The sequence below is a fragment of the Callospermophilus lateralis genome, chromosome 4, assembly GCF_048772815.1.
Source record: "Callospermophilus lateralis isolate mCalLat2 chromosome 4, mCalLat2.hap1, whole genome shotgun sequence".
NCBI lineage: Eukaryota > Metazoa > Chordata > Mammalia > Rodentia > Sciuridae > Callospermophilus > Callospermophilus lateralis.
In genome coordinates, this window is record NC_135308.1 from 4,393,317 (window position 1) to 4,417,034 (window position 23,718).

The window sequence follows — 23,718 nt, forward strand, 5'->3', positions numbered from 1 at the left end:
CCTGACCACTCCTGGAGCTGTGAGATGGTAACTTCCAAGACCATCTCAGAAATATCTGCATAGACCTGAAATGAATAGGAGGAAAGGAAGGCTTAAAACTGGGTGGGGGCCATCACAGGACGTTCCTTGATGTTGGGAAAACACATGAGTCTGCAGCCACTGCATTTCCTGATAGATGAACGAGTTTGACCTGCCTTGTCTGTCTTTCCTGCATCTTCCTTTCCATGTCTGCCACTGTCCCTTCCTCCGGGCTGTGATCCCTGCTCCCTACTAGTAATTACCAACGCTCTCCTAACTTATTAAAGCAAAATAAACCATCGTGCTAACAGTTTTTAGTAGAGACATTCAAATATCACACAAAACCCTCCTCAGAAGAATTTAAGTGTCCTAAAATATCCACATGGAGAGAGAGAGAGAGATGGCAATGAGCAGTAAAAACAACAGTGCATTTTAAGTAGAATTCTGCATTATGCCACGGAAAACTAAATATGTGCTTTAATTGTGTGATGGCTTCACATTTGATCCTCACAGCAATATTAGAATGGAGGCAGAGTTCTCATTTTAATGAGGATGATACAAGGCCTGGAGGGTCAAAAGGTGAGCCGAAGGTCACCCTGCATGGATGTGTTGGGGATGTGATTGTCTCCCAGGCAGCTCTCTGTCGGCAGCACCCGCCTGCAGTGCCTCCCAGAGAAATCACAGGGCTCTTAAAACACAGGGAGGATTCCCCAGATGGGGGCTTCCTGGAGATTCTGATCCCAACATAGATACATATCCACACATACATCTATACACACATATATGCATAGGTGTGTGCATGAATATGTATTTATATGCACATACACACACAAAAACCCACATACATATATGTCATCCTTCATTCCTTCATTATCCACAGGAGCTTGGCTCCAGGACCCCACTGTGAATGGATAACTAAACCCACAAATGCTCAGGTTCTTTATATAACATGCACAACCTGTGTACAACCTCCCATTTCTATTAAATTACTCTGGATTGCTTATTATATTGAATGCAATGCAAATCATATGCAAATCGTCACTTGTATTGTTTCAGGAATAATGACAAGGAAAAGAGTCTATAAATGTCTAATACACAGTTTTTCTTTTCAAAATATATTTTCTTTTTCAGAATATTCAACCAAACAATATTGGTTGAATCTGTGTATTTAGAACCTGCAGATATGAAAGACTGTGCGTGTGTGTGTGTGTGTGTGTGTAAATTCATTTAGTGATTTTGGGAATTTTTTCCTAATAATCCACAAAAACATCCTAATTAATTTACAGGAAAGTTTTTAGTGAAGATATAGGGAGGTGACAGAGCTGAGTTAATTATTATTATTATTATTATTGGAAAAATGCAAATAAAAAGTTTGATTTCAGAAACTGAATCCATCATTTATAAATACACTAAAGCACAGTCCACTTGAATTGAGAGTGAGTGAAGGTACAGTATTAACAGAAGCACAGCTTCCTAGGGGGCCATGGCAGAGGAGCACGGCCTCCTATAGCCTGCCAGACGCCCCCTTGGTCACCACGGCCTCCAGGGCCCGGCTGTGGTCCCAGCACCGGGGTCAGCGCACACAGAGCTCCACTGCTCAGGGACGCTCGGTCAGAGGCTCCAGACGCGGTCAACGGGCCGCCTGTTGCACTGCCACCTCTGCACCGGCTGAATCCAGAGCTGGGGTAATTAATAAACAACAATTAGAGTAAGCAGTGAGACCATTAGGGAAATGAGGGGCCAGCCTGGCAAGACTGAGCTCAGAGTGAGAGGCAGCCGTGGTGGAGAAAACCCAGTGAAGGCTTCTCAATGCTTTTGAATACCCGCTAGGGCTGCGGCCACTTTCCTTTTTGTACAGAGAAGGAAAGGAAAGCAAAGAACCTGTATTCATGCAAAGAGTATTCTAATTAATACATTTCTGAATTATTCCCTATTATTACTTGGTAATGACTATTAATGCCAGAAAACACAATTAATTTGGAGCTTGTGTTGATTAAACATGACATTAAAGAAGCCCCGCACTGTTTATCTGGAGGATTGCCCTGAGGAGCCATGCCTGTGATCACTGAGTCTCCTCGACAGCTTCAATTCCCACTGCTGCCTAAGACGTTGGGACTCCTCTGTGAGGCTCCACCTGGGTCCTGGTGTCCAGGACAAACAGGGCCACTAGAGGAGGACTTCTGAAAGGAATGTGCACATTGATTAGAATGCAGAGTCTGGTCCACCAGTTCTGAGGTGGGGTCTTTGACCTCACAACTCTGAAATGCCCCCACCTGGTACCTACAGATCAGATACAAGACATCAAGTAAGTTCAAATCTCACATATTCCATGAAAGGTACACATGTATTTATTCATTAAACTTTGTAACTCCACCACCAGGTGCTATGGATGCTGCTAGACCACAGCCATGCATGTCCAGAAAATGGGGCAGGGATAGAACATGGTGAGGTCACTAGACTCAGCATATTAGACCGTCGTGGGTATATACATGAGAAAGACCTGAAAATAATAAATACATATAAATCTGTGATGAGGTGCACCCAGACACAAGAGGCAAGAGCTTCCAGAATCAAAAAATAAAAAGTATCTATTATAGTATAATATTCCTTTTCTCTATCCTTAATTGATAGAACAAGATTCTCCATCAAGAAAGTTAAAGATGTCTAGATCTCACGTAGGACTCTCTGGTTTCACTTGTTTCTCCAAATTTCAGGTCGGTTAGGGGCACACTTACGATCCTTGAGTGTCAGGAGCCATCCGTGGGCTGTGTGTGGACTATGTTGTGCATGGTTGCCTAATGAGGGAATAAGTCTGGCATTGGGAAACTCCTATGGCACTCCCACAGAGATTGACCACCTGATGCAGGCGAACTTCCCCCTCAACCTCTGCCAGAGATCCCACACAGCACCTGAGATGATTGTGACCTGCCAAGATATCAGTGAACCTGCTGACTGACTCCGCCCTTGAAACCTTATCCCTTCCTTTGATGTCCCCCAATATAAATAAAGCAAGTGCAGGCTCCATTTTGCCAGATATAGAAGCTCAATCTGTATGATCGGCTTGCCGTCCTGCCCCTGATTTCTGAAACCATTCTCTGTGTCCTGTGGTTTTTTTCGTCATTCTATTTTTCTTAGCTTTTATTTCTCAGCCAGCCGATTTCACCCAGGGGAACCCCATTTCTGTTGTCTGCATGGAACGCGGGAGACTTGAGATTCCAATACAAAGCAAATTCAAGGGGATGTCAACCTCTCGTGCTCACTGCCAAGGCTTGGTTCGTCACATTAATTAAAAATGTTCATTGTACATTCTCTTCAATAAGAGGAAGTTGGACAGTAGGACAAAGTGAAAATCAATGGCTTTACTTTGACTCATTAGAAAATCAGGGTTGCAGGGACAGCCACTACCCCAAGCTCTGGAGGACAGAGGGAGTGGAAGCATCTCAGCTGAAATGCACACACCAGGAGTAGACCCCCTGGAGCCACAGGACGGTGAAAGCACTTGGTGGCAAGTGTAATGAACTGCTGGGGGCTGTATGTGAACTCGTGTGAGGGGGAGAGCCTCCGGGGGCGGCAGGCTTACCCACGTCCATGTTTACATGGTCTTTGCTTCTAAGAACTCCACAAAGCTCCTAACATGAAAAACAAGAAAGATCTCCTTATCCTGGCAGAACAAATGAAAGAGAAAACATGAAATATGCTAGAGCATTAAAGATGACCCTTAGCCATCTCTAAGGGTAGAGGACAGTGCAACTAACTTACCCAGAGGGGGAAAAAGCCCACCCTTCCAGTCAGCCCACCTAGGAAGGGAAAGAAACAGAAGCATTCGGGAAGGTCTCCTCAACCCTGATGAGGTCAGATTGCTGGCAGCTCACATACCTTGCACCACACATGCAGGGCTTCCGTGCAGTATCTTGATAAGACCTGAGATCAGCAGGGGGAAGACTATCAAAGGAAGATTCACAGCAAAACTTGAAGGCACCTGGGAGCCAGAAGGACACCCAAGGCACTAACAATTAATGTTGCCAGAGCAAAGACGAAGCTCAGCTACACCCTGAAATATATGGGAAACCTCACCCTGAAGCCATGTTCACCCGATTCCTACTCCCTAACACCTCATATCCAGTTTGCAAAAATGCAAAGAATGTTAAAAAGCAAGGAAGAACCACGTCTAAATAGGCATCTAGCTAGTTTCAGAACTCTTTGTGGGTTTGACAGTGATTCTTCTATGTCAAATTAAAAATAACAATGATTTATTAAAAATAATGATTGATAATTAATATTAATATAATTAATATAAATAATGTTAAGAGTTCTATAACAAAGAATGTGCAAGAAGAGGTGAATAACATAAATGCACAGGTAAAATTCAAAAAACAGATGGAACTGCTTGAAATAAAACACACTAAGAAAATTAAACAATATCTTCAATGAATTTGTCTATAGGTTGAGCTTCATGTTAAAATTTTTTTGACAAATTCGTATAAGAATGAAGTATTTTATGTCTTGAAAGAAAGCAACAGTAAAAAAACAAAATCATAAACAACCTAAAAAGACTGAAAGATATCCAATGGAAGTTCCACTCCAAAGTAGACCAAAAAAAAAAAAAAAAAAAAAATTGCCAAACAAGATGAGAAAATTCATCACCAAAAATTTCTCACTGCCCTGTGAGAAAATTTGTAAAGTTTTTTTGAGAGGAGAAAAATGATATATTTCAGAAATTCAGACCAGTATGAAGGAGAACTATTAGGAAAAGATTAGAAAGGTAGAAATAATTTTTTAAAAAAAATCTTACCTGATCAAAAAATAAGTGTTCAGAGTAGCAATATTGTGTCACCATGCCAATGTAGTATTGCAGAGTAGAAGTTGGGAGAACGCTTAGCTCTTAGTCCATATGTAACTGAAACAGTGCAGTTTTATTTGAAGGTAAACTTAGATTAATTAAAAATGTCCACTGTACAGTCTAAGGCAACCATTCAAAAAATAAGAAGAAATATATATAATATGTTAAAATGTAAAATACAACCCTATAAAATGCTTAGTTAAATATTTAAAAATGGGGCTGAGATATAGCTCAGTGGTAGAGGGCTTGCCTAGCTTGTGCAGACCTGAGTTCCATCCCAACTCTGCAAAGCAATAACAATGTTAAAGGGGGGGGGGGACTAGAATTTAAGGGGGAAAAAAGGAAGAGAAAAGAAAAAAAGGGAGGGAGTGAAGGGAGAAAGGAGAGGAGAAAAAACAAGGAAAACAGTTACAAACATGGTGGATAGCAATTCAACTATGTTAATGCTCACTTTAATTAAAAAAAGTCTAATACACCAGTGAATAGAGATTTTCAAGATGGTAAAATCATAAGCCTGGTCATATTCTGCCTAAAGCAAATTAACTTCAAATATAAAGAGATGGATTAGAAATAAATGGTTAGAAAAAGACTACAAATCACTAGCACTAACCAAATTAAACCAGAATAGCTACAGTATCTCCTTCACTCAATAAGAATTTTTGCACAAGTGAAACTATCAGGGATACAGAATAACATTTTGTAGGAGTATGTTCTCCAGTAAGACACAATAATCCTAAACCTACATGTACCTAGCAAAGAACATCCAAATACAAGAGGCAGAGCTAAAAGAACTGAAAGAAAAAAAATAGATAAGATAGCTATTACAATTGGAGGCTTCAACAGAATCCTTTCATAAATTAATAGCTCAAATAGGCCCGCAAAGTTAATAAGCATATTTAACTTGAACAGGACTATCAATCAGCTTGATCTAATTAGCATTTAAAGAATATTTCATCCAAAAATTACAGAATATATGCTGTTTTCAAGTTCATAAGGAACCCATAATCTGATCTTCAAACATTTTCTAAGAATTTAAATTAATAGAAATCATATAAGGTGTTTCCCTAGATCTCAATATGTGTTAACTATAAATTAATAGCAGAACAATAGCTGGAAAATTCAAAAATATTCGGAAACCATAAAATCTGCTTCTAAGTATCACAAAAGTCAAAAAAGTCTCAAGAGAAATTAAAAAGTACTCTTCAGGGGCTGGGGTTATGGACTCAGTGGGAGATGCTTGCCTAGCACACATTAGGTACTAGGTTTGATCCTCAGTGCCGTATGAAAAAATCAATAAATAAAATTTAAAAATACTCTTCTGTAAATAAAATTGAAAATGTGACTATCAGGATTTGAGGGACAGCACAGAAACACCGTTAGAGGGACATTTATAGCAACGAATGTATATATGATAAAAGAAAAAAATCTACAATCAACAAAATAGCTTACATTCTAGAAAACTAAAAGAGAATTAGAGAAAATAAGGACAGGTACAGAGAGAGAAAAATGAAAGAGAAATTTAAACCTAAGATAAACATAAGAAGATATTTTAGAATTAGAAATCAATGAAGTTGAAAACAGGAAAACAGTAGAGAAAAATCAATAAAAAGAAAGCTAATTCTTTGTAAAGCTCAATAAAACTGACAAGTCTCTTAGCTAAGATAATCAGAAGAAAAGGGGCAAGATGCAAATCACTAATGTTAGAAACAAAAGAGGGATATCACTGCTGTTTCCATGGTTAATAGATAAATACTGTGAACAGCTTTACATCCTCAAACTTGATATTATAGGTGAAATTGACAAATTACTTCAAACAAACAAACTACCCAAACTCATATAAGGAAAAATAGATAATTTAAATACACACAAATCTTTTGAATAAATTAGAACTGTGATAATATTCCCCCCCAAAAAAGGACCATATGCTTATGATTTATGGCTGAATTCTACCAGGCATTTGGGGGAACAATTAACACCAATTATTTACAATCCATTTGTTTGAGAAAGAATAGGTGGACATTAACATAGCAAAAGATAGAGCCAAATGAGCTCATCAATAGAGCCCCAGAGAGGAGATCCAAAGTGTATTCATTTTAAAGATCCCAAAGGCAATTCTGTCAAAAACAAACAGAACTGGGAAGAATTGAGCATTCATATGCAAATAAACATCAAAAACAAAACCCACATAGTCTATACAATTTTCACCCAGATCCACTCAAAATCGATTATAGGCCCATATGTAAAACACAGAATTGTAACCCTTCTATGAGAAAACATAGGAGAAAATCTAGGCGACTTGGGTTTGGTGATGATTCTTCTGATACAAGAGCAAAGCATGAAACCAAGATCAACATCATCTTCGATTAGGGAATTGCAAATTTTAGTAATGACATGTCATGACACACCTATTAGAATGTCGGAATCCAAAAAGTTGACAAATATCCCTGGATGGTGAAAAAATGGAGCAAATGGAACTCTCATGCATTACTAGTGGGACTGCAGGTGGTTCAGTCACTTTGGAAGACCACTGGGCATTTAAAACATAGTCTTGCCATAGTATCCAGGAACCAGGCTCCTGGAGGTATGCTCAGCAATTTTGAAAATGAATGTCCAAACAGAACTAGCACAGAGATGTTGAGAGCAGTTGGATGCCAGGTCCTTTATTTATTTGATTTTTCCCATCAAAAGCAAGGCTGACTGGTTAACACTGGCTTTTCCAAAATTCTTCTTCTACTTTAGAGGATTTTATTTGGTTAAGGCACCTGAAGTTCTCTCTCTCTCTCTCTCTCTCTCTCTCTCTCTCTCACACACACACACACAACACACACACACACACACACACACACACACACACGCCTGTGTGTATATACTTGCATGTGTGTTTGTGTGACTGGTGTACTAGTGTTCAGTGACTGGTATGCTGTTTGGTTAACACTACCTTGGTCCATAGTCCTCTCTTACTTCCTCCTTATAATGGTTTCCATGATACGCTGTAGGAGTACGAGGGTGTGACATGGGACACCTTCCTCAAATAACTACTCTTCTTAATGAACTCACATGGCATACAGGATTTAACAACTTCAATTTCCTGAGGTCAATTAAATCAAGAAATATTCTGGAAAAGGCAAAGCTATAGATGAAATGATTTGGTGACCACTTTGTGAGCAGAGAGGAAACTCGGGGAGGATCCCAGGAGCCTTAAACTTTGACTTCCATGCTTCAATTCAGTTCCAGCGACTGATCCCCCCAACCCCCTTGCCACAGGACAAAGATAGATGAACCCATTTCTCTTTTGTTTTTGGCTAAACAATCTTAAGAGACTGAATGAAAGGCCCCATGCTTTCATCTGCACAATGTTTTCAAGCCTGAGGGATTCACACAGGTCTTCGGTGTGCCGTGTGTCCATGGTCATCCCATGCTGCCTTTCCGCGTGTTTTCTCTTGATTGTGATATATTTATCTGTCTTGTTTGCCTGATAAATACCTAAGGTCCGGTGAGACTCAAGCCGAAATAAACTGAGTCATAAGAATCTGTTTTTGACCTTCCCTGACTAAGTAGAGATGCTCACTTGTGTCTTGGCTTCTTTCTCCATGTCCCTCTTCAGGACTGTTTTTCTAGAACCCTCCACAGGCATTGCATGAAGACGTTCGTAGTGTGTCCTACAGCTGAAGTTTATAAGGTCAAGAGATAATCTGCTTGCTTTCCTGTCTTCATTGTCTACCATGTGACACACAGGAGACCTGAAAACACTTATTGAGTTAATGAAGGAACAAAAGGGATACATGAGTCCGATCCTGAATTCATTTTCTGTTTTTTGTTTGTTTGTTTGTTTAATTGATTCTTATTTAATTGATTCTTTTTAGTTATATGAAACATTAGGATGCATTTTTGACATACTCACAACACCATGGAATATAACTTTCTCTAGTTCAGTTCCCAGCCCTTCCTCCCTCCCACTGCTCCCCTCCTCTCATTGTCTTTCTGCAACATATTGATATTCTCTTTTTAAAGTTAGTGTCTTGTGGATACACTTGCTGTTGGGATCCACTGTGGAATATTTATGTATGTACATGTGAAAGTTTGCTCAGATACATTCTACTCTTCTTCCCTTTCCTCATCCTCTTTCCTCTCCCTCAACCCCCTTTATCTACTCTACTGATTTTCCTCTATTTTGATAAAAATTCCTTCTCCCTTTTTCCCTTCCTCTCTCTCTCTTTCTCCCCTACCCCTTATTTTCGATTATTTTCCCAGAGAAAACATTCAACCTAAAACTTTTGGGGACTGGATTATTTAACTTAGCATGATAGTCTCCAGTTCCATTATTTGCCAGTAAATGCCATAATTTCATTCTTTTTATGGCTGATTAATAATCTATTTTGTCTATATACTACATTTTCTTTATCCAGAGTGATTGCACTAATTTGCACCAATAACCTATAAGTTTGTTGCGCTAATTTGCACCCATAACGTATAAGTGTACATTTTCCCCCACATCCTTGCCAATATTTATTATTATTTGTGTTCTTGAAATTGCTACTCTGACTAGAGTGAAATGAAGTCTAAATGTGGTTTTGATTTGCATTTCTCCAATTGTTACAGGTTAAACTTGTTTTCCATACTTGTTGACCTTCTGTATTTCTTCTTTTGAGAAGTTTTTGTTTATTTCTCTTGCCTATTGATTGAGTTCTTTTTTTGACATTAATTGTTTTTAGTCCTTTATATTTTCGATTTCATGGAATAATTTGAGGAGGATTGATATTAGTTCTTTTTTAAAGGTCTAGTAGATCTTTGCTGAGAATCTCTAAAATCCTAGGCTTTTCTTTGTTGAAAGTCTTTTGATAGCTGCTTCAATTTCATCACTTAGTATTGGTGTATTTAAGTTTTCTATATCCTTTAGTTCAATTTTGGTAGATCATATGTCTCTAGGAATTTTTCATATCTTTAAGATTTTCTAACTTACTGGAGTATAAATTTTCAAATTAGTTTCTCATGATCCTCTAGATTTCAGTAGTATCTTGTGGAAGTATTTCCCTTTTCATCTCTGATTTTGTGAATTTGAGTTTTTTTCTTTTCATTAGTTTGGCTAAGGGTTAATCAATCTTGTTATTCCTTTCAAAAACTGCTTCATTGATCTTTATTTTTTTATTCACAATTTCATTGATTTCAACTCTGATCATAATTATTCCATAGCTTCTATTAATTTTGATGATTTTTCTAGTGTGTTGAGATGTACTGTTAGATTATTTATTTGGTATCTTTTATTCTTTTGATGCCTGAAATCAACGCTATAAACTTTCTTTTAGAACTGTCTTTATACTGTCCCAGAAATTTTGATATGGTATATCAGGAGTCTCATTTACTTCAAAGAATTTTATTTCTTCCCTTATATATCTTCTGCTATCAATTCATCATTCAAAAGTATATTATTTAATCTCCAAAAGTTAGAGTGGTTTCTGTTCTTTATCTTATTGTTGATTTCTAATTTTATTCCATTATAATCTGATAGAATGTGAAGTGTTATCTACTTTACTTTCTATGATTTACTTTGTGACCTCAAATATGGTCTATTTCCAAAATGTTTCATGTGCTGCTGAGAAGAAAGGGAATTTACTGATTGAAGGATAAACTATTCTATAGATGTCTGTTAGATTCATATTTTTAATTGTATTGAATTTTAATTTTAAATTTTATTCTTTATTTAGTGTATGTCTATATGATCTATCTAGTTGTGAAAAAAGTGTGTTGAAGTTACCCAGCATAATTGTATTGTGGTCTAGTCGATGCTTAATTTTAAGAAGGCTTTGTTTTATGTGAATAGACCCACCATTGTTTGAACATAAATATTTGCAATCAGTCTATCTTGTTTTCTGATTCCCTTAAGCACTATGAAGTTATCTTCTTTGACTCTTGTGATTAATTTTGGCTTGAAATCCACTTTGCTTTGAAAATGGTTACCCCTGCTTGTTTGTGGGTACCATTTGCATGGTATGTTTTCCCCCAGACTTTCACCTTCAATCTGTGGATATCTTTGCCTATGAGTGAGTCTCTTGCAAACAGCTTATTGTTAGGTCTTGTTTTTTAATCCAATCTGATAATTTATGTCTTTTGATTAAATAGTTTAGTTCAGGGCTGGGGATGTGGCTCAAGTGGTAGCGTGCTTGCCTGGCATGCGTGCAGTCCGGGTTCAATCCAAAACACCACATACCAACAAAGATGTTGTGTCCACCGAAAACTAAGAAATAAATATTAAAATTCTCTCTCTCTCTCTCTCTCTCTCTCTCTCTCTCTTTAAAAAAAGAGTTTAGTTCATTCATGCTCAATGTTTTCATAGAGAGATGCTCTTTACTTCATGCCCTTTTGATGTATTTTTGATATTTAAATCAGACTTGATTATCCTTTAATTGACTGTACCTCTATTGTAATTCATCCCTTCACTGCTTTTCATTCATATTTTTTATTTCTTCTTTATGTATGTTGTAATGCAGACTTTCTGATTATGAATTCCTTTAGCTTCTGTTTTATCGTGAAAGATTTTTATTTCATTTTCAGTTCTGAAGCTTAATTTTTGTTAGGTATAGGATTCTTGGTTAACATCAATTTTCTTTCAGAATTTAATATTTATTATAACAAACCCTCCTGTTTTTTAGTGTCTGGGTTGAGAAATCAGCTGAAATTAATTTGGTTTACCTCAAAATTTGACCCAGCTGTTTTTCTCTTGCAGACTTTAAAACTCTATCCTCATCTTTTATGTTAGGCATTTTCATGATAATGTATCTTGGTGTGGATTTATTGTGATTTTGTACACTTGTAGTCCTATGTGCCTCTTGTGTTTGAATTTCCATCTCATTCTTAAGGTTCCATCTCATTCACACAGAGCTACCAACCAAAAAATTGGGCTTATATTGGTGTTCACCTGTTTGCAAACAAGAAAATTATCTGTAGAAGGGTATCATGCAACAACACCTATTTTCTTAGGTCCAAAACACTTCATTTACTAGATGATTTATTTATTACAGGAAAAGAAGACATTCTGTCACCTTTAATCCATAGATTCTTCAATGCGGTATTGAGGAATGCATGAATTTCAATAAACTGCTTTTACAACCAATAATTTGAATCTTATGGAGTTCATTAAATGTGATGTTTCACACACTTCCTGTCACATTCTTACCAAGCTTCAGAAACAAAAATCCCTAAACCAAGTAAAAAGGAATATATTTACATAAGTGCTACATTTATGTCAAAAAAAATATTTGATTATGAAATAATTTCCAATATAAAGTTTTGAAATTCAGATTTTTCTTATGTAATTTAGTCTTTGTTCAACATTTTATTAAATACTGAGAATTTGTAAATAAGTATTTATACAATATACCCATCATATTACACCTGAATTTTAAAAATATTTCTAGTTACCCCTAATTTTCCTTGAAATTATTTACTCTTAACTATTTTAGATATGGCAAATATCAAAAAAGCATGACAACAAATTCCAATATCAATGTTATGTCTTTATTTTAAAACATTCTAAAATCTAATTTACATCCTGTAACTGCTATGTGAAAAAATATTAAAACTGAGATTTAACTAATCTTTTCTACATTTTAAGAGGACATCTTTTATGATGTTTTGGATATTATTAAGCCAATTTTCATATCAGTCTCTGAAACAATTAACTCTGAATGACACATTCATTTCAGGTATATAATCAAAATACTGCTATATTTTAAGTAGTTAAATTTTAATACATATTCTGTCAATTCTGACAACAACACAGGTTAGTCAAAAGCTACACTGGCCTGCTGAAATGAATTTTTACTAATAATCATTTTTGTAGTATTTAGTATAACAGGTAATTCTGAAATATTAATAATGACAATGCCCAAGGAATTATGCAGAATCTTCAGAAATTAATTGAGAGAGGAACAGACAATTCAAGCAAAGACAACCTGGAACCAAGAAAGTGAGACAGGGCTGGTGACTCCAAAGGTGCAGAGCTTCTGAGAGTGTAAGTCACAGTGGCTTGGCCAGGACGCCAGGTTGGCACCTTGAGGATGGTCAGCTCTCGGATTCCAACACAGGGAGCTCCTCAGCTGCAAAGACCCTCTTCGAGCTCTGGAGCCAGACCACGGTGAGTGGCTCAGGTAGGAAACAGGAGCATTCTTAACTGTGGATGGGAGACTGGGTCTTCAGTCAAGGATCACGGTTCATGACCCTGAGTTAAAACCAATCCCAGTTCCATGAGCTCAGCCTGTTGGAGAAACTGCCTGACCCTGAGTATCCAAATGGCACCTGGAGTTCCATAAGGGCTGCAGGTGCCCCTGACACTTAGGAACAGATGAATTGAAGGCAGTCCCCTTTCTCAAAGTGTAAGGTCAGAAACATGTTTAAGCCCTCTGCTTCTAGATCTGGATGGGAGTGGATCTTGGGTGTGTTTACTCTGCGAACTTTGTTTGGGATGGGCCTGTAGCCCAGGGGACGATGCCTGCCTAGTATGTGCAGGGCCCTGGATTCCATCACCAGCCCCACAGAAAACAAAAACAAAACCACAAACAAAATAGCTATACTTTATTATTTGTAAGCATTTAAGTATACATTGTATACTTCAATAAAAGTTCATGTAGAGCCTGAGGTAGGAGGATCACCAGTTCAAAGTCAGCCTCAGCAAAAACAAGGCCCTGAGCAACTCAGTGAGACACTGTCTCTAAATAAAATACAAAATAAGGCTGGGGATGTGGTTTAGTGATCAAGTGCCCCTGAGTTCAATCCCCGGAAACCCCTGCCAAAATGTTCATTTAAAAAAATCTACACAAGTTGATACTAAAATGATGAGTAGAGTAGGAAACCATGGTACAAAAAGAACAGTAATCCCTTTAAAGTCCTTTCTGCACAGAGACCTCCACAAGTGTTAGTGTGGTGGTGTTCTGGAGGGAGACTGGGAGGACACATGTCACGGGATTGTCACTAGTGTGGCTTGGTGGATCATTTCCTTGCTTTTTGCCTGATGGTATCTTTGTGTTTCTTTTTATTTATAAAGTATTACATTTGTAATCATATTTAAAATCATAAAAATAGAAAACTTTATATGAAAAAATTTAAAGTAAGTAGATAAAGACTAGCTTATTGTATCACTCAAAGGGCTCAGAGGAATGCACTTCACAAATCTCCTCTAGTATACTGAAGTTATAGTCTTGTACTTAGACATTGAATTTCAATTACATAAGACTTCTCTATGCAATAGATTGGGGACAGATCATTTACAATAAACATGTCTTAGAAATAATTGAAGATTCTCTCTCTCTCTCTCTCTCTCTCTCTCTCTCTCTCTCTCTATATATATATATATATATATATATATATATATATATATATATTGTTTTGTTTTGTTTTTGGTTAATACCTAAACAAATCTATCTAAATACTACAGTTCCTGCCTATTGTCTCTAGTCTGAGTTATAAAAATGTAAGCTTTTTGTTCTCATTATACGGATTACTTGGTGGGTTAAGATATGATGATACTCCCTTGGTATTTGAGGGGAAGACATGTACCCCTGACTAATGCTGCTGCTGTGTCTAAATGGCTGCTGAATACATGAGACTGCTGTCTCTCCACTGAGAGGGAGCAAAGCTTGTGTCCAATCCAGGCTTTCCCGAGCAGCTCCCTGCATCAAAGACCTCCTCGGGGGCCTGGGCCCTAGAGATATGTGCACTGGCTGCTTAAAAATATGACTGGCCAACAGATTTTAGAATAATTTATGCTAAAATGATCCAAGGCGACTGTCACTAGGGCTGCTAGGAACGATGCAGACCCGTATCTGACTCAGACAGACGGGGAAAATCCAGACGCCTTTCTTTCCACACTCTTGGAGAAAGACTCCATTTTCATAGGAAACCTCAAAGCAGAGCATCCCTTTATCCCTAGTTTGCAGAAAAGAGAGTTCCTCACTTAAGCTTCTGAAGATATCTATTCTAATTTTCTCCAGGCTACCCAAGTTGTACAGCACTAAAGATCCCCTGGCTCTCTATCATGGGAGAGAAGGCAAAAAGTCACCTGAACCCAATCAGGGGCACTAAGATCTGTGCAGGGGTAGCACCAGCAGGCCGAGCGCCATCTCTCTCCCAGGTTGGGGTCAGCAAGAGGTGGCTGTCAGCTCGAGTGGCTAACAACCTGAACCTACAACGCATGCTCAAAACCATTTTTATTAATAAAGTCATCAGTTAGCAATAGTTCTCCAGCTCTCCACAGGAATAAAGTACAACACCCAGTAGATCACATCAACCCCCCAGGACTCCAGGACCCGTTTCTGCCCAAGTATTCAATCACACTTTTAAAAAGCCACCAGATCAGTGAATCTGAGTGTTGGAGATTCCCCCTCCTTTTGTCAAAGCAGTCATGCTTGGTGACATGTATAAAGGCAGGGAGAACCAGAAAAACAGGACACGTGACATTAGCCGGATGCCCTGGGAACATGTGGAGATAGGCACATTCCACAGTGCTGGTGAACACCAGTTTGGATCTTTGTCAGCACTGATTCAACATTCAGCGCATAAAACCACTCTGAGTGGCGGGGCCAGGTGGAGCCCCTTCTAGACTGGATGATGGAGGAAGGTGCTGTTCTGCCAGGAGCTACAGAGCACCGTCTCCCTGGGCTGTTCCTTCCAGACACCAAGCATCCAGCCCATGAGGGCTACGACTCTCGGGGATGTGGATATGAAGGGAAAGCATTAAATGCTTGCTACAGCCTCTCTAAACCCTTCTTAATTAAGGTCTGATTTCGACTGTGAGCCAAAACATCATTTATTGACTTATAACAAAATAAAAGATAAGGCTTACTGGGGATCAAAACTCTGCTTTGTATTTCCGCCCTTGTCCCTGGCCTTCAGTGTCACTCCTTCATGATCCTCTCTTCACAGGGCCCAGGGGTGCACAGGCGGAGGTACACGTGCTGGTGGTGAAATCCCTGCCTCCTCTCTGTGGGCTCCTGTCAGGTTCAGGTCACAGCCCACTCAGTCCCACGGCGTCCTGGTTTGAGTGATGAGTTAGAGGGTGATTTTAAACAAAGGGAAGGGTCCTAGGTAGACATGTGGAGGTTTAGATACGCATATTTAGGCAGGCCAAGCCTCGTGGCCTGCTCCCCAGGCACCACGGTCTTTCTAGTGCAGGGAGAAACCTCAGGGGCGGACTCCCCAGCTTTGCTGGTAACCTGTGCCCAGCAGAGCCCTCCCCTCCCTGCCCCGCACACCTGCAAACTGTAAAACTGGAGAGGAGGAAAACTCTGCAGGAGCTTTAGATTCTAGAGATTGTCCTGATTCTAGAGATCCATTCAGAACGAAGTTAGCCTGGAAAATTCTCCAACAAAATGTCAGTTAGCTTGAGCTTCATTTTTATTTTTTAGATCAAACTTTGGGGCATATTCCAGAAACAGTGTCCCTGTAGCATGCTCTTTTTAGGTCTTTAGGGAATAGACCGAGAAGGGGAATAGCTGGGTCAAATAGTGGTTCCATTCCCAGCTTTCCAAGGACTCTCCATACTGCTTTCCAAATTGGCCGCACCAATTTTCATTCCCACCAGCAATGTACAAGAGTAGCCTTTTCCCCACATCCTTGCCAGCACTTGTTGTTGTTTGACTTCATAATGGCTGCCAATCTTACTGGAGTGAGATGGTATCTTAGGGTGGTTTTGATTTGCATTTCTCTGACTGCTAGAGATGGTGAGCATTTTTTCATGTACTTGTTGATTGATTGTATGTCCTCCTCTGAGAAGTGTCTGTTCAGGTCCTTGGCCCATTTGTTGATTGGGTTATTTGTTATCTTATTGTCTAATTTTTTGAGTTCTTTGAATACTCTGGATATTAGGGCTCTATCTGAAGTGTGAGGAGTAAAAATTTGTTCCCATGATGTAGGCTCCCTATTTACCTCTCTTATTGTTTCTCTTGCTGAGAAAAAACTTTATAGTTTAAGTAAGTCCCATTTGTTGATTCTTGTTATTAACTCTTGTGCTATGAATGTCCTATTAAGGAATTTGGAGCCCGACCCCACAATATGTAGATTGGAGCCAACTTTTTCTTCTATCAGATGCAGAGTCTCTGATTTGATATCAAGCTCCTTGATCCATTTTGAGTTAACTTTTGTGCATGTCAAGAGAAGGGGATTCAGTTTCATTTTGTTGCATATGGATTTCCAGTTTTCCCAGCACCATTTGTTGAAGATGCTATCCTTCCTCCATTGCTTGCTTTTAGCCCCTTTATCAAATATAAGATAGTTGTAACTTTGTGGATTGGTCTCTGTGTCCTCTATTCTGTACCATTGGTCCACTCTCCTGTTTTGGTACCACTACCATGCTGTTTTTGTTACTATTGCTCTGTAGTATAGTTTGAAATCTGGTATCGCTATACCGCATGATTCACACTTCCTGCTTAGAGTTGCTTTTGCTATTCTGGGTCTTTTATTTTTCCATATGAATTTCATGATTGCTTTATCTATTTCTACCAGAAATGCCATTGGGATTTTGATTGGCATTGCATTAAACCTATAGAGAACTTTTGGTAATATCGCCATTTTGATGATGTTAGTTCTGCCTATCCATGAACAGGGTATATTTTTCCATCTTCTAAGATCTTCTTCTATTTCTCTCTTTAGGGTTTTGTAGTTTTCATTGTATAAATCTTTCTCCTCTTTTGTTAGGTTGATTCCCAAGTATTTTTTTTTTGAGGATATTGTGAACGGGATGTTTTTCCTCATTTTCATTTCAGAAGTTTTGTCACTGATATACAGGAATGCCTTTGATTTATGGGTGTTGATTTTATATCCTGCCACTTTGCTGAATTCATTTATTAGTTCTAGTAGTTTCTTTGTAGACCCTTTTGGGTCTTCTAGTTATAGAATCATGTCACCTGCAATTAGTGATAATTTAAGTTCTTCTTTTCCTAATTTTATGCCTTTAATTTCTTTCGTCTGTCTAATTGCATTGGCCAGTATTTCGAGAACTATATTGAATAGAAGTGATGATAGAGGGCATCCCTGTCTTGTTCCAGATTTTAGATGGAATGCCTTCAATTTTTCTCCATTCAGAATGATGCTAGCCTGAGGCTTAGCATAGATAGCTTTTACAATGTTGAGGTAAGTTCCTGTTATCCCTAGTTTTTATAGTGTTTTGAACATAAAGGGATGCTGTACTTTGGTTCTACGAATATTTAGCTGTGTTCTTTATCTATTCTGATTTTATTTTTAGGATTATCTAAGATATTTATGGTTTTTTAAATCATGAAATGTGTTCCTATATTCCAAGTTTCTTTTAACCTCTAATTTCATTCATGTGCCTTATTATGTTGCCTAAAACTTCTGGCTTTATGTTGTATAATATTCTTTCTGTGTCCCTAATCTTAGAGACATCTTGATTTTTCTCTGGGAAATCTCATAGAAATATTTAATCTTGAATTTCTGAGTTGTAAAAGTTGTCTACTGTAGGGTATCATAATGGTTTCCATAATATTTCATAAGCTGTCTTTTATATTTAATTCCAGAGAATTTCTGAGAATTTTAACTTCTGAAAATAATTTTCAAACTCTGAGAGTTCATCTTCTCTTTCATCTCTGATTTCTGAGGATGGGCCATCAACTGCATCAAATGCCTCTGAACACACACAAGAGATTTGGGACATTTGTTTTCTTGCTTCATTAATGTATACTGCAGCATTTCTGATGTGTGATTCCCCTTAACTATTTTGGGTGCATATTTATAATCTTGATACCTTTCATTTTAAACACTAATTTTTGTCAGTTATAAGTTCACTATTGTCATAGATAACTTTTTGCTTTTAAAAATTTTAAGCATTCTTAAATTCCATGAGAGGGAAAAGTATACATGGGCAATAGCATAGGTATTGGAGCAGATTATTTTTATTTCTTATTTACTAAACTCTAACACCATCCTCGTTTAACTAACAACAGTGATGAGCTGCTTTAAGTTCTCAAATTATCAAATTTCATTACTGGACAAAAAAAAAAAAAAAATGAGCACAAGGCAGAGTGGCTGCGGGATCTTCAGCACTCTGGAGAGAAGGCCCCAGATCTAAGGGTGGGTATTTATCTCCTCTCTCCATTCTAAGGACAGCTCAGAGGAATAGTAATTGTTTGCCAGAAGGCAATTGGAAAATTGTGACTTTTAAATTGGATATTTCTATGCAAAGTGTTTTGGCCTTTTTGGAAGGTGCTGTATTAGGACTTCCTAATTAACTACAATTTACAAATTACAGTTGACTCAAATTTGCAAATTCTATGTATTAATGTGAGTCAAGAATAGTTAAAATTAAGTGTTGGCTCATCAGGCTGCAAAAATAACAGGGCCTTCTTCAGCTTCCTGTTGGTAATATAAGGAGCAAGGAACCCAGTGTGATGTCCCAGAGAGCAACAGAGCACACTCAGGCACAACAGGAGGCAGAACACTCCAGGGCCCTTCTGGGTGCATCCTTTTTGGAAAACCACTTGCTTCCAGCCTGAGAAAGGGCCTATCCAAAAAGTCCACGTATGGTGACAAGGATATCCTGGGGCCATTTTGCAACATTTTAGCTCAAGTGCCTCATTACAAGAGGCTGCAGTACTTTCATTTCTATCATCAAGTTTTCTGTCACATTTTATATATTTAAATAGCAAGATTTGCTAGGATAACAGGTAGGACCAACCATCATTCTGTTATCTTTCCCTTGCTGAATGATCAATATCTGCTAGCTACAGTGTTGAGAAATGGAAAGCATATAGTATTGGTGAAATTTTACTCTCTTTTTAAAAAATGTGTTTATTACTTGTACTAGACTCTAAAATTCGTGATTACTGAGACTCTATCCTTTGCTCTAACACAGTTCTGGAATAAAGTCAGTGAGCAAAAAACACTTCCTAGAAAGACAGTGACAGGATGGAGGATATGTGGACAAAGAGTTGGATTAGAACCCCAGTGCATGCGGTCGTGGGTCGGTGCGGAAAAGGTAATCAGCATGAAAGCAAACCTGAGGGCAGGCAGAGAAAGAAAACGTCAGAAAACACACTTTTAATGAATTTCAGTTTTCTCCTAATAGATGGCAATTGTTTGATTCTGCCCTCCCATAAAACAATCAAATAATGTCTAGATGGTCTAGGCTTCTGGAGTTATAAGAGTAACGTCTTTATCTCAGAGATAAAGATGTGAACTTGTGTTGATTTGGGGGAACAGGAGCCCAGTTGTATCATTATCAGTATCTTGAAGGCTGGTCAGTATGTCAAGACTGTACCTCTACCCTCCATCCTGAGTGGGAAAGAAACTGTTTTAATTAAGGACCAAACACTATCAATATCCATTTAGAGACAGGAAATCATGGAAGACTGTAGCAAACTCCAGCCAGGGAACTTTCTCAGAAGCAGAGAGAGGGTAAGACACTTTCAGTCTCAACAGCGCCACCTATGGGGGACTGAGGAGAACATCACCTGTCAGTGCGAGGGGCATGATCATCTAGCTAATAGTTTCCTAATTTAAAAACAATACTGTAAAGTGCCTTTAGAAATGAGTGCCCAATGCGTCTAATTTGGAGCAGTAGCAATTTGTTCAACACTTCTAGCCAGCGGTGGAATGAGAAAAACCCCATGAAAGACACGCTGGTTTGAAGAGTATGTATTGATGGCTGATGCCACTGTGCTTTCCTGGGCATACTTCTTTGTCCCTAGAAACCTTCTGACTTTAGAAATTCTGGATCAGCACCCTTTCCCCTGATCCCGGCCTTCTCAGGATGTGTGATTCCAGGGATGCTACCTGAAGGAAGTGCAGGGGCTGTGCTAAGACCAGCAAGCCCCTTCTGACCTGCGTGGGCAGTTCAAGTTTTTGTTCCACTTTCTCTGGGCTTGATCCCTTTCCAAATGAGGCACTAAGAATTAGATAATATTTGAGCAGTCTGGGGATCGCAGAAATCTAATCACTTTGCAATGAATTGTGACAGCTATTTCAAAAGCTTCTGTTGTTTTTGACATGAAGTTTGATAGCCAAGGGTATTTTATATAAGATTATAAGTTCAGTTTCTTAAAAACTAAGGAAATCATTTTATAATTACCCTTGTAAAATGATGTCTTAGCTTCAGTTGAAATTCACATATTTATATGGTTATTGATACATAACATCTTTGGTCATCTTAAGTAGAGTTGCCAAAATCTGCTAAAATTCTACTTAAATGTGCTATACCTAGCCTAAAGGGTCCAAACTATTTTCAAAGTTAAAAAAGGCAAAATACCATATCATCCCATTATTTAATATCTTTTTGAAGATTTTAGGCAAGTAATCTAAACATAAAACATTTATAAGTGTTCATATTAAAAATGACAAAGCAATTATAAATCTTCCCAGCTTATATGAGTTTTTCCCTATTATGGGTTGAATATTGTGCCTCTCTCTGCAAAATAAGAAAAGTATTCACAATTCCTAACCTGTACTGCCTTAGCCTGTGGCCTTACCTAAAGATAATTATGAAAGGATTTCCTGAATCTTTGCAGGTGTAACGAGGGGAGCTGAGTTCTAATAGAGATGGGTGACTCCTCGTCCCACAAAATGGTGCTCCTAGGGAAGGCAGCCTCATGTGGATGGAGGTGCATAGGGGGAATCCCGAGTCAGGGAGGGCAGGGAGTGGAGTGACCACACCCCTGGACACAGAAAGCTAAGGACCTGAAGCTGGGAAGGGGAGAGGAGAGATCCCAGTACAGGCCCCAGAGGGAACAGGGCCTGGAGCACCCTGACTTCAGAGGCCCAGCCTCCAGCTCTGTGAGGCTTAGCGTTGCAGCAAAAAAGAAATGACGGCATCACGGACACCCGGAAACCGGCTCTGCCATCAGCTCCATCTGCATGGGTGGCTCTCGTTCAGCTCCTGTCCACGAGGACCATTGCTGCTGCCACTCTTGGAGGGACCATCCCTGTAATGCTTTTCACTGTGTGTTAAGCCAGCCAACCCTCAAGATAACCCAAGTTTAGATAAGAAAATGGATTTGACACATTCATCACATAGTGAGCCAATTTAAATCTGCATAAGCTGTGTGTAAAATGCGTTTCAATAATTGGATCATACTTCAGTGTCCATAGTAGATTTTCCAGGTCCAAATGAAAGATAAAATCAATAGTTTACAATACAAAATTAATAGGCATTAAATAGTTTCAGGAGAAACTTAAAATGATGACCACTTTCCAAAAGAGAACTAAAACACTTAGAAATGAAAATTCAAAAGAGACAATATGTATGTGGAAAAACTACCAAACTTCATTTAGAGGAAAAAAAAAAGAAGCTCAATAATTGCAGCAATTAGCAGTTTAATTAACAAAAGACAAACTTAGGAAAAAAGTACTTAGACTTAGCTAAAATAATTTTCAGTTCAAAGAGTAATTGTTTAGAACCTATATTACTTATGTGAAATTAGAAAACTAATAAAATACAATAAAATCATTACAATTTTGTCCACATAAGAAACATAAATAAATAGATCAGTTGACCAAGAGAAAAAGTCCATCAAAAGATCTAAATGTGTTCAAGGATTTACTGTGTGGAAAAGTTGATCTTTTGGTAGTGTGTTTAGGAGGTGATTAAATACTGCAAACCATATATCATATGTTCCAGAAGAAAATAAAACATACATACAGGAAGAGAAGATTTAACATTACAGAAAAAAATATCTATATCTATATCTATATCTATGTATATATCCTAAAGCCTCTGTAACTGTGAAATTGAAGTAAAAAATATATATAATGGACAGGAGAAAGAATGACTATCAGGATGAATTATTTTAAAAGCATGCTGAAATCCAAGTACATTTATTTTCTCACACTACTGAAGAACAAAAAAAGAAAATCAGATTGACATGATTGAATCTGGGGAGAGCCGTGATGCCTTATTGTGATCATGTGTCTCCTTTAACCATGTTTATAGGGCTAACTATTGTATTAGAATAAGAGCTTAATAAACGTGAGCATTTATCGATCATGGCAGCTATTTTAATTCCGAGTACTCTGAGAAGGAACTAGAGAAATTTCTAAAAGTTTGGGTGACTTTGATTCAGAAATAGCAATTTAAAGATGCAAAACTGGAGGTCCCACGGGGGCATGTGAGCACAGCCCCGAGCCTCCCGGCCTGGCCCTCAGCCGAGCACCTTGCAGCGCACGCCCAAGCCACAGCCCCTGAGCTCAGTGTGTGGCCTTTTTCTACATGTTACTGACCACCTGAGCTCTGCTGGCCTTCCCAGAGTCAGCACAGACCAGGCGGAGTCCCTGAAGAAACCGCTGTAACAATGCTCGCTAATGTCCATGGCAGGTGGGCCCAGGGCTGCTGGGCGCAGTGGGCAAGGGTGGGCAGTGTCTGATGTGAGTGGGAACTGCCCAGCGTTCCCGTGCCCTCCTGGGCAAAGCCAGGCTGGGGCATCCCCACTTCTGTCCTCTGCAGGAGACTTGGCTGCTGGGGTTCTAAGGCCTGCCTTCTTCTTTCTTCCTCCTCAGGTCTGACCTTCAGCCAGCTGTCCCTGGGCCCGCCTCCAGCCATGCCCACCCCCACTCCTCTGACGACTTATCAGTACATTCCCATCCTATCGGATATTTCTCTTTCAACCAAAATGAGCTTCCAGGAAGACAGGGACCACTCATGTCCTTTATGGTGCACCTTTTGAGGTCTACGAAGCGTCATCAGACCTGAGGGTGGGAGCCGGGCTGGAGCAAGCCTCTCCTGGAAGGCACAGGAGAAAGTGAGAAGTGAACGCCAACTGAGTGACCATCCAAAAGCTGTACGCTGTGTCACGGTGGTCTTTCCTGGACTCGCCAAAGGACACAGCCCCTTGGCTGAGGATCAGACAGCAGCTCCTGCCTGATTG